Here is a 10,752-nt window from a genome sequence, read left to right as displayed (position 1 = left end):
CTAACGTGACGCTAACTTGACGCTAACGTGACATTAACTTGACGCTAACGTGACGTTAACTTGACGCTAACTTGACGTTTCTTGACGTTACTTGACGTTAACTTGACGTTTAACTTGACGTTAAGATGAGAATTTGACGTTTAACTTGACTTTACCTTGACGTTAACTTGACGTTAGCCTGACGTTAGCCTGACCTTAGCCTGACGTTACCCTGTCGTTACCCTGATGTTAGCCTGTCGTTATCCTGACGTTAGCCTGACGTTAGCCTGACGTTAGCCTAACGTTAGCGTGACGTTAGCGTGACGTTAGCTTAACGTTAGCGTGTCGTTAGCTTGACGTTACCGTGACGTTAGCGTGACGTTAACCTGACGCTAACGTGACGGTAACCTGACGCTAACGTTACGGTAACCTGACGCTAACGTTACGGTAACCTGACGCTAATGTGACGGTAATGTGACGCTAACGTGATGCTAACGTGACGGTAACCTGACGCTAACATGACACTACAATGTGCCCGCAACTTTTAACGTGGCAGACTTGTCTCCGTTCGTTAATGATTCTGTTGATGACTTAGACTTGAGGTCGAGTCTTTTCGAAGAAAGGGGGAGTGATACAGAGTTGGGCCAACAAGTTGTTGGATTGTTATTGGGCTCGGGGAAGCTGCGTGACACAGATGCTAATACTTGAATTGGGCCTGGTTTGGACACAGAAGTTTGGATGTTGGATGAAGTATGGCAGAACTTGGAGTCTGCTTTGGATGATTATTAGAATTCCTATTTTTATGCTTTTCAGTTTATTAGTTGTTGAACTATATATTTGTTTTTGTTCCTGCATAATAACTCAGTTTTTTAATATTTGAATAAACAGAATACTTTGAACGTGAGTTCATGTTTAAGTTTGCACGCTATCTTTTGTTGGCCTACTATTGGGACATTAGTATTTGTGATAAAGTAAACTAAATGGCTTACCCAATTTTATCTCTGACTTGATATTGCCTATTGCTTGAAGAAGTCCAATCGTTCCACAAGCATATTCAACCGTTTGATGTCAATCAGAGAAATTTTTAGTCATGCAAGAAAACATAATAATAAAAAAAAAACATACACACGAAAAAATAAATGGTTGATGTCAATCAGTAACACACCTGCTTAATGATACTATCCTGCTTCAACCTTTCCTGTTCACTCTAAAACACAAGTATAACAGAAGCAATAATTATCATGTTCATCCATCTCATTTAAACATCATTAAATTAAAAAAAATTAAAAAGACAAAAAAAACCTCAGGTGTGATAGGATAAAGAAACAGCACAGCAAGAACAGGCTTCGGGACCATTTCCAAAAGTTCTTCATCCAAACCATAAACATCATTACATTCTGCCTCACCTGGTGGAAGACCAAGTCCACATAGAAACTATCCAAATACAAAAGTACAAACATATTAATCAGCCCAGTTTCAGTAAAAAAAAAAATGGTACACAATTATATCCTTATTTTGAACGTAAACATACTGACATTGTGGGTTAATATGTACCCAACGGGGGTCGAACTCTTGACCTCCTCTAAAAGAGGCAGGCCACCAACCGATGAACCACATCAGATATTTACCACCCTTTACTTGATTTTGATTGATTGAAGACACTATTCATGTTTTTGGTATTTTTTTAATCACTTTATTTATAAAATGTATATATATATATATATATATATATATATATATATATATATACTTCTATTGATCAACCTATATACTCACTTCTTATTGGTCAAAAAATTCCTTTATCACATTTTTCCCCTTTTAATTCATGGTGAAACTTTGTTTTTGGTTTAATTGGGCTGTTTTTGGGCTCATAAGTGTGTGAAGGGGAACAAGATGCAATCAATGAGGACAAGAGGCCATCTCTATTGTCATCATTGGCCATCACTATCGTCATCATCAGCCATCCCCATCGTACAAGGGTAAACACGTCAGACATCAAAACATGTCCAGCATGTCCAGATCTTACCTTGACTCAACCTACCTATATTGATTTTACCCAAATCGCCTCTCTGTTTCGATTAGGGTTCATCTGTCTCCAAGGTATGTCCATTTTTTTTTTCAATTTATCTGCCTTCTAATCTGCGCATCTGATGTCATCTTCATCGTCATCATCATCACCTGAAAAGGGTATTTTCCTTATTCTTCATTTTAGGGTTCATAATTTTTGAACCTGTTTATGATATTATTACTTAACGTCATCATCAGCCATCCCCATCGTACCAGGGTGAACAAATCAGACATCAAAACATGTCCAGCGTGTCCAGGCCTTACCTTCACTCACCCTACTTCTATTGATTTTACCCAAATCACCTCTCTGTTTCGATTATGGTTCATCTGAAAGAACCTGTTCATATCGATTATAAACGATTCACAATAGTTGATTACATCGCGAGGTATTTGACCTCTATATGATACATTTTACAAACATTGCATTCGTTTTTAAAAGACAAACTTTCATCACATCAAAAGTTGACGGCATGCATACCATTTCATAATATATGCAACTATAAATGACTTAATAATATTCTTGATGAACTCAACGACTCGAATGCAACGTCTTTTGAAATATGCCAAGAATGACTCCAAGTAATATCTTTAAAATGAGCAAATGCTCAGCGAAAGATTTCTTTCATACCTGAGAATAAACATGCTTTAAAGTGTCAACCAAAAGGTTGGTGAGTTCATTAGTTTATCATAAACAATCATTTCTAATAATATAATAGACTACTAGATACTCATATTTCAAAAATAATCTGTGCAGGTCTGCTTACTGCTGTAAAAATCATTCATATGAAGAACACCCGAATCTCACCAACGGTAGTTAATGCATCGTGCAATGCAAAAATTTCTCACCGAGGGTAACTAATGCTAAACAATCGGTAGCTAATGCATCGTGCAATGCAAAAATTTCTCACTGAGGGTAGCTAATACTAAACAATCTCATCAACGGTAGCTAATGCATCGTGCAATGCAAAAATTTCTCACCGAGGGTAGCTAATGCTACATAATTTCATCAACGGTAGCTAATGCATCGTGCAATGCAAAAATTTCTCACCGAGGGTAGCTAATGCTACATAATCTCATCAACGGTAGCTAATGCATCGTGCAATGCAAACATTTCTCACTGAGGGTAGCTAAAATGGTAGCTAATGCATCGTGCAATGAAAAAATTTCTCATCGATAGTAACTACTAAATCGAACCATTTCGGTAGCTAATGCATCGTGCAATGCAAAAATTTATCACCGATGGTCGATAATACAATCTTTATAGTAATCAAACCTCTGAATCCAAATAATTCTATCATAGAATGAAGTTTTGAATACTTTTGTCTATTTCGTCAAACATTTATAAAAGCAGTTCATGTATTCTCAGTTCAAAAACATATTTTAGAAGCATTTAATAAAACAGTTATAAAAACAGCGCATTTATTCTCAGTCCCAAAAATGTAAAGGGTAAAAGGGAGCAAATGAAACTCACAATACTGTATTTCATAGTAATTATGCATATGATGGCATTGAACAATGCAGGGTTGGCCTCGAATTCACGAACCTATATCATTCGTATATATAAATTAAACCATGTACTTGTAATTGAACATATATATATATAAATATTAGTTATATCATATTTATATTATTAATATGTATATGTTTTATATATTCATTTTGTATATAAAAATATTAATTTTGATATGTCATGTATATTAAGTATCTTTATATATATGTATATATATATATATATATATATACATATAATTTGTTTGTTAAAAATAGTAATTATATTAATACTAAAATTATATTAAATATGGTAATAATAATAAATATAATACTTAATTTTATTAATAAAGGTAATAATGTTAATAATTCTATTAGTGATAATAATAATGATATTAATGCTAATAATATTAATTTTACTGTTAATGATTGTTATGATAATGATTTTAGTAATTACGTAATAATATTACTCATGATAATATAAATAATAATACTTATGTTAATATTAATAATTCTATTATTTATAAAAAGATACTAATACTAATATTTTCAAAAATAGTAATAATTTGTATTATTTTCATAATGATAATAATAATAAACCTTCTCATCATAATGATAATAATATTAAAGTTTTAAAATTAATAATATATCATAAGTAATACTCATAGTAATAATAATAATAGGTATAATACTTATATTTATGATAATAATAATAATAAATACAATTAGGATACTTATAATTATAATTTATAATACTAATAATAACAATAACAATAATAATCACAATAATAACAATAATAATAATAATAAACATAATAATAACTAATAATAATAATGATAGAATTAAAAATAAGAGTGTATACCCCTTTTAAAAGCTTTTTCTAAAAAAAAAATATCCTGGACCGGGCTCGAACCCTCGCTCAACAACAACACCCTTAACCATTCCACCATCTGTTTCATTTCTGTTTTATAACCCAGACAAAAATATATAACTCGTTTATTAAACTGTTCTTCTTCTTCATTATTTCCTCATCATTAATCATATTATCATCTTATCATTATCAGTATATTTTTCATGATCATAACTATCAACATCTTAAAATCGTTTGTCATTTTATGTATCACCATCATCTTATCTATTATTATTACGATCATCATCATCATCCTATATTATATTATCATCATCGATATCACACATTCCTCATCAATATTATGTATCATCTTCATCATTCACTTGTCCCATTATTTCACGTATACCATCCTTATACATATTATCATTGATATCGCGTTTAACTAACATCATCATCATCTTAATCCTACATCATCGTTTACATCTTATTCATCTTAATCGTACATCATATTCCTCGTGCTCATCATCAACATCTTTTAATCATCATCTTCAATATCGCGTAATACATCATCTTAATTATGCATCACCTTCATCATCATTAACATATACTTATTATTTTTGGGTAAAGGGCGTTGAATAAGCTAAATTATCGTTGAATTAAAGAAAAGCCACTGGAGAAGCTGAATCTTAGCTTTTAAATATCCATCTACTTTTTCTCAATATTTAAAACTGGAGCTATCGTTATTGAGGGAAAACCGAAATTTATATGACTACTAGTAATTTATCATTTTTCTATTATATGTGCCTATTATGTTTCATTGTATAAATTAAAATTCCAAATTGATTGTTATATGTAACCAAAGTCTATCATTATCATTAAAATCCAATCATCATTACATCACTCGTTAAAGCAAGAATGCGATTGAATAATTTTTATCATGAATAGATCACAAGTGGCAATCAGGACCCATCCTTGTATAAGTGGGTTGCTTTAGTGTTATGTCATTTTAAAAGGGTTACAGTAAAAGACTTGATTAGAATATATATATGTCTAATGTGTAGGAAATTCATAATAGTTAATCGAATCCATAGTCTCACCAAAAGTGCTATATTGATGATGATTAGTCGTAATGAAGTCCTTGTAATCATACTTAATACCTTAAATATTATCAACATGCTAAAATATGTGACCAGGTTGTGTATACATCACTGTCTATTAGTCTTGCAATATACCTTAATTTGACGTCTTTCGGTGGTAGAGGTTGCATGTAGTTTCGTTTGGCTTTGACAGAAAAACAGACTCGAAGCAGCAGCAGTATAGCTTGATGATGGGTTTGGTAGTCGCTTGTCGATTGAAACAGAAGAAGAAGATGTCGAGCAGTAGCAATAGTGACAATGGGATGGCGGTGTATATTGGTCGATTAGCACAGAAAAAGGATGCAGTGGCATAGCAACCTGGTTCGAGCCTTTTAACATGTAGCAGCAGAAAAGGAAAGTGGAACTATATGTAACAGTAACTTGTATTAGATAGTAGAAATAAGTAAATGGTGGTGAGGCTTTGTTGACCGATATTTTAAAAAAAAATAGAAAAACAAGAAGTTGATGATGGTGGTTGTGTGTTGGTGGTGGTACCGATGGTCTTCACTACAAACATGGTGAGGTGGTGGCGGTTTGGGTGTGGTGTTCAATGGTTGATGTCAAATGGGTGTTGATATTGCTAAAAATGAACACATATTTAGTCATAATATCAGTCCGAATTAATATACTTATTTCATTTTCAAGAACGTTTGATGCTTATTATGTAAAGAAAATGACTAAGTACGCCCGAGTGAAGAAGATTTAATAAAAGAGATGATTGGATGAATTTAGCACTGATTTGTACCGAATACATATCAAGATGTATTTATCCGAATCAAGAAAGGAAGAAGTCTAAAAAATGTCCATACATGACTCGCGTAATTGTAAAATTCTGATGTCGACAATAATCTGACCAAGTTTGATTTGGGTGCACTATTTTATACAAAAATTTCAAAGGAAAGATAAGATGGAAGTTAAATATGCAAAAGAAGTTTCAGTTGGAGAACTGATCAAGTCTTTTACATTTAATATTACAAATGGATGGATGGCATGAAGAATTTTGATTATTATAAATGAATAAGAAAGCTATGCATTTCCAAAGGTAGAATTAACAAATGAAAAGAAGATCATATGGGATTAAACAATGAAAAGAATCCTTCTCAGTCGATTAAACAATAATGATGTTCTAATTTTTAAATCATGGGCTCACCACATAAGAATTCAATATTTAAATAGTGAGTCAGAAGCATCATGGTTTTATCAAGAAGAATTTTATAGTCAATAAATTTGATTATAAATGAACGATGGTGTCAGAGGAGAAAAACACACACAACACAAGTCAAATTGTAATACTCCATAGTAGTAATATTTAGAAGTTTATTATTTACTCCATAGTACAAAGGGTGAAGGTTTTTAATATTGTTATTATTCAAGTATTGTACGGGTGTTAAATTTGAAGTTTTCTACCGCGTTGAATTAATGGAAGCTAAGAACTTTTGTGTAAGTTTTATTTATCTTTTTACCATGTCTAGTAACTAATTTGTTATTATGCTTATTTAACCCAAGTAGTTATGATGTTTGACTAAAAATAGGAAATGAGTTAATTTAATTTGTACAACGGTTAATATTTAGATAATGAACGACCTTAAGAGAGATTGGGGTTTTAACTATTAATGGGTATGGTAAAATAATTAAGTGACAACTTGTTAAATTACTACTATTTATAATTTACTATATGTATAAATAATCACATACGTTGACCGGACACGGAAGACGGGTTATTTATATATATGGTAAATTATTCATTGAAACGGACACGTGAATGGATTAATGGTTAAAAGACTAGTTAAAATTAAGGTGGGTTACATTCAGTGATAACTGGTGTAATTATTGACATACGTGACAACCGCGTCAAACCATCTAAATAGTAATTAGTTAGAATATTTGACTGTGGTTACAAGATAGAATGACGAGGACACTCGCATTTGATGCTTGTAATTATAGGACTGCGCTGGACAACTCCAGGTAGACATCTTAAATATTCTACGAGTATAAAGGAAAATTAACCTAGGGTAAAAAAAGGTAAAAAAAGTAAAAGTCAAACATCATAACTACGGAAGTTAAATAAGCATAATCTCTTTTTATTGTATTTTCATCTCGTTTAGTTAAAGTAATTTTTATTTACCGCAGTAATTTTTATTTACTTTATTGCTACAATCTAGTTTAAATTTATTATCTTGTTGTTTAAATTAAAAAGAAAAGCTAAAAAGACAAACTGGTCGTTAAACGGTAAATCCCCTAAAGTTACTAAAATTACTATATATTACTAAATCTAACTTAGTTACTTAATTTACCTAGATAACCTAGTAAAGCACCTAATAAAAGTGTCCATGGATCGACCTCCCGGACTTTACCTTAGCTATATTACTATACGATAGGTATACTTGCCTAGTGTGTTTTAGTTTAATTTTAGGTAATTTCCTGTAGTAAATAATATAAAACTGATAACCGTTTCGTACACCACTAAAACACATCAAGTTTTTGGCGCCGCTGCCGGGGACACTTTTTGTGTTAAAGAGGGTATTTAGGATTTAATTTTGTAAATATAAAGTTTAGATAATTTTAGTTTAAAGTTAGATACGTGTGTCAAATATAGAATTGTCTCAGTAGACACAAAGCAGAAAGCAAAAAAAAAAATTAAATTAAATTTAAGTTAGTATTTGGTTGTAGGTGGGAATCACAAGTGAAAAATTATTGGTGTTGTTGCTGTAAGTCATGAAAAAAAATTAAATTAAAGTACACGTAATTATAGTAAAAAAAAGTGATATTGGAATCTTTGAATGAGCTGTTGGAATTTGAAAAGGAGCTGTTAGAATTTGAAAAGTAAAACATCAACTTTTGCTTTACAAGTTACAAGGAGTTGTTTGAATCTTTGAATGACTTTTTTTATTTATTTAAGGGTTGATTAGTTAATTAGTATAATTAAGTTAGGCTAGTTATTACGGTGTATTATTTTTATTTTTTATTATACTTATTAATTTAGGTTTTAGTTAATTTTAATTTAGATTTTTCTTTTTAATTTTTTTAGTTTTTAAGTTATTAATCTTAAATTTTTAATTAAAAAAAAAGGAATTAAGGTGTGTTTGCTTGCCCACGTGAAACTTGGAAGGGAAATAGGTCAAGTAATTGTTTGGTCAACATACAACACAACAAAGGCAATTGGTAAATTATTGGTCAAGAGTTGTTACTGTACGAATAGAATAAGAAAGCAAGAAAATACTTGGTCCACCCTTTCTTTTGTTTTGGTCGACATCAACATACAAAGAAGAGACTAAACTGGGTTTAATTTTTATCCTCTACCTTGATACTTTAATATTTAGAACATATTTGATTATTGTTAGACTTGATTTAATTGTTTGTCTATAAATAATTATATCTTAAAAAAAAAAAAAAAAATTTGAAGTGTGCTGTCACGTACCATATTTTTAATCAGGAGAGTGCTCAAGAGACTGTCATACTTAAATTAATATTAATTAAAGTTTTATTTAGGGTTTTAATTAATAATAATAGTAGTTAGGGTTTGACTTAATTAATAATAAGTATTTAGGTTATTTAATTGTTAAGTTAAGTAATTAGATATTTTAAGATAACTAGTATTAAAATATAAGATTAGTTTATAAAATATAAAATTAGTTTAAATAATAAATATAATAAAATATATTTTTTTTCTCTAGTTATCATTTTTAGTTTAAATAGAATTTTTAAATTAATAAATTAGTAATTTTTATAAGTTTTAGTTAATTCTTAATTGTAATAGGTTATGAATGTTCAAATTGAAAAAATCACCAATACGTTCACCACCTGTAACACGATCTAGGAATCTAGCTAATCTCACTACGATAAATTTTTCGTTAGGATCGTCATCTAATCGTGCGTCCTCTCCGATTCAAATTTCCGAAAACCCGATTTTTGAACCAGAAGCAATCATTGAGCACCCGGAGGATATTCAAGGACAATTCAGAGATCCTGAATCACAAATCACTCATCCAGAGATTGTCGAGGAAGAAACCATTAAGTCAGAATCCTCTAGTGATTCAGATTCAACAAATCCAATCATGAAAAATCTGGAACCTCTAAGTATGGAAGACCGAATGCGAGCTAAACGCACTGGCCAAGGTCATGCCATTACTCAACCAGGCATTAATGCACCAGATTATGAAATCAAAGGACAAATCCTACACATGGTAACTAATCAGTGCCAATTTAGTGGTGCGCCGAAGGAAGATCCAAACGAACATCTTCGTACCTTTAATAGGATCTGTACTCTATTCAAAATCAGAGAAGTTGAGGATGAACAGATCTATCTCATGTTATTTCCCTGGACTTTAAAGGGGGGAGCCAAAGATTGGTTAGAATCGTTACCTGAAGGAGCGATTGACACATGGGATGTTTTAGTTGAGAAATTTCTTAAACAATTCTTTCCGGCATCTAAAGCCGTGAGACTTCAAGGAGAAATTGTTAAGTTCGCGCAAAAGCCAAATGAAACATTATATGAGGCGTGGACAAGATTCGGAAAGTTGTTGAGAGGATGTCCTCAGCATGGTTTAGACACTTATCAAATAGTGCAAATATTCTACCAAGGATGCGAAGTTGCTACAAGAAAAGACATCGACATAGCAGCTGGTGGTTCCATTATGAAGAAAACCGCAACTGAAGCTCACAAAATTATTGATAATACAGCATCCCATTCACATGAGTGGCACCAGGAAAAAGATATCTTTCGTTCATCTAAAGCGGCTAGAGCCGATTCTAGCCATGACTTTGATTCTATTTCCGCAAAGTTAGATGCTGTCGATAGATGAATGGAAAAGATGACTAAAGATATTCACGCGATACGAATCGGTTGTGAGCAGTTTGGGGGGCCACATTTGACGAAAGATTGTTTCGGTGTTGAGCAAACGATGGAACAACGTGAGAATGTTTCATACATGAACCAAAAGCCGGGAAATAATTATCAAAATAATTATCAACCGCCAAGGAATAATTTCAACCGACCTTACAACACCCCATACAATCCAAATGGGCCCAACAATAACTCGTATAACCAACAAGGTCCTAGCAATCAGCAAAGACCCAGTTTTCTTAATAAGCCACCACAAACCGACGAGAAAAAGCCAAACCTGGAGGAAATGATGACAAAGCTCATGGAATCCCAAGCACAGTTTGTTGCATCTCAAAAACAAACAAATGAACAAAACTCGCAATCATTCAGACACCAACAAGCTTCTATC

The 10,752-nt window shown here is 31.8% G+C and overlaps 1 non-coding gene across 1 annotated transcript; it reads right to left on the bottom strand.

Moving 5' to 3' along the window:
- Positions 1–9,960: 9,960 nt before the first annotated feature.
- LOC139887048 (small nucleolar RNA R71) lies at positions 9,961–10,067 on the bottom strand. Its single transcript, XR_011772900.1, has one exon. It is a non-coding gene; the product is annotated as a small nucleolar RNA R71 (small nucleolar RNA).
- Between the last annotated feature and the right edge of the window lie 685 nt (positions 10,068–10,752).

The sequence above is a fragment of the Rutidosis leptorrhynchoides genome, chromosome 1 (genome assembly GCF_046630445.1).
Source record: "Rutidosis leptorrhynchoides isolate AG116_Rl617_1_P2 chromosome 1, CSIRO_AGI_Rlap_v1, whole genome shotgun sequence".
Taxonomy (NCBI): domain Eukaryota; kingdom Viridiplantae; phylum Streptophyta; class Magnoliopsida; order Asterales; family Asteraceae; genus Rutidosis; species Rutidosis leptorrhynchoides.
This window is presented reverse-complemented; position numbering and strand designations above follow the sequence as displayed.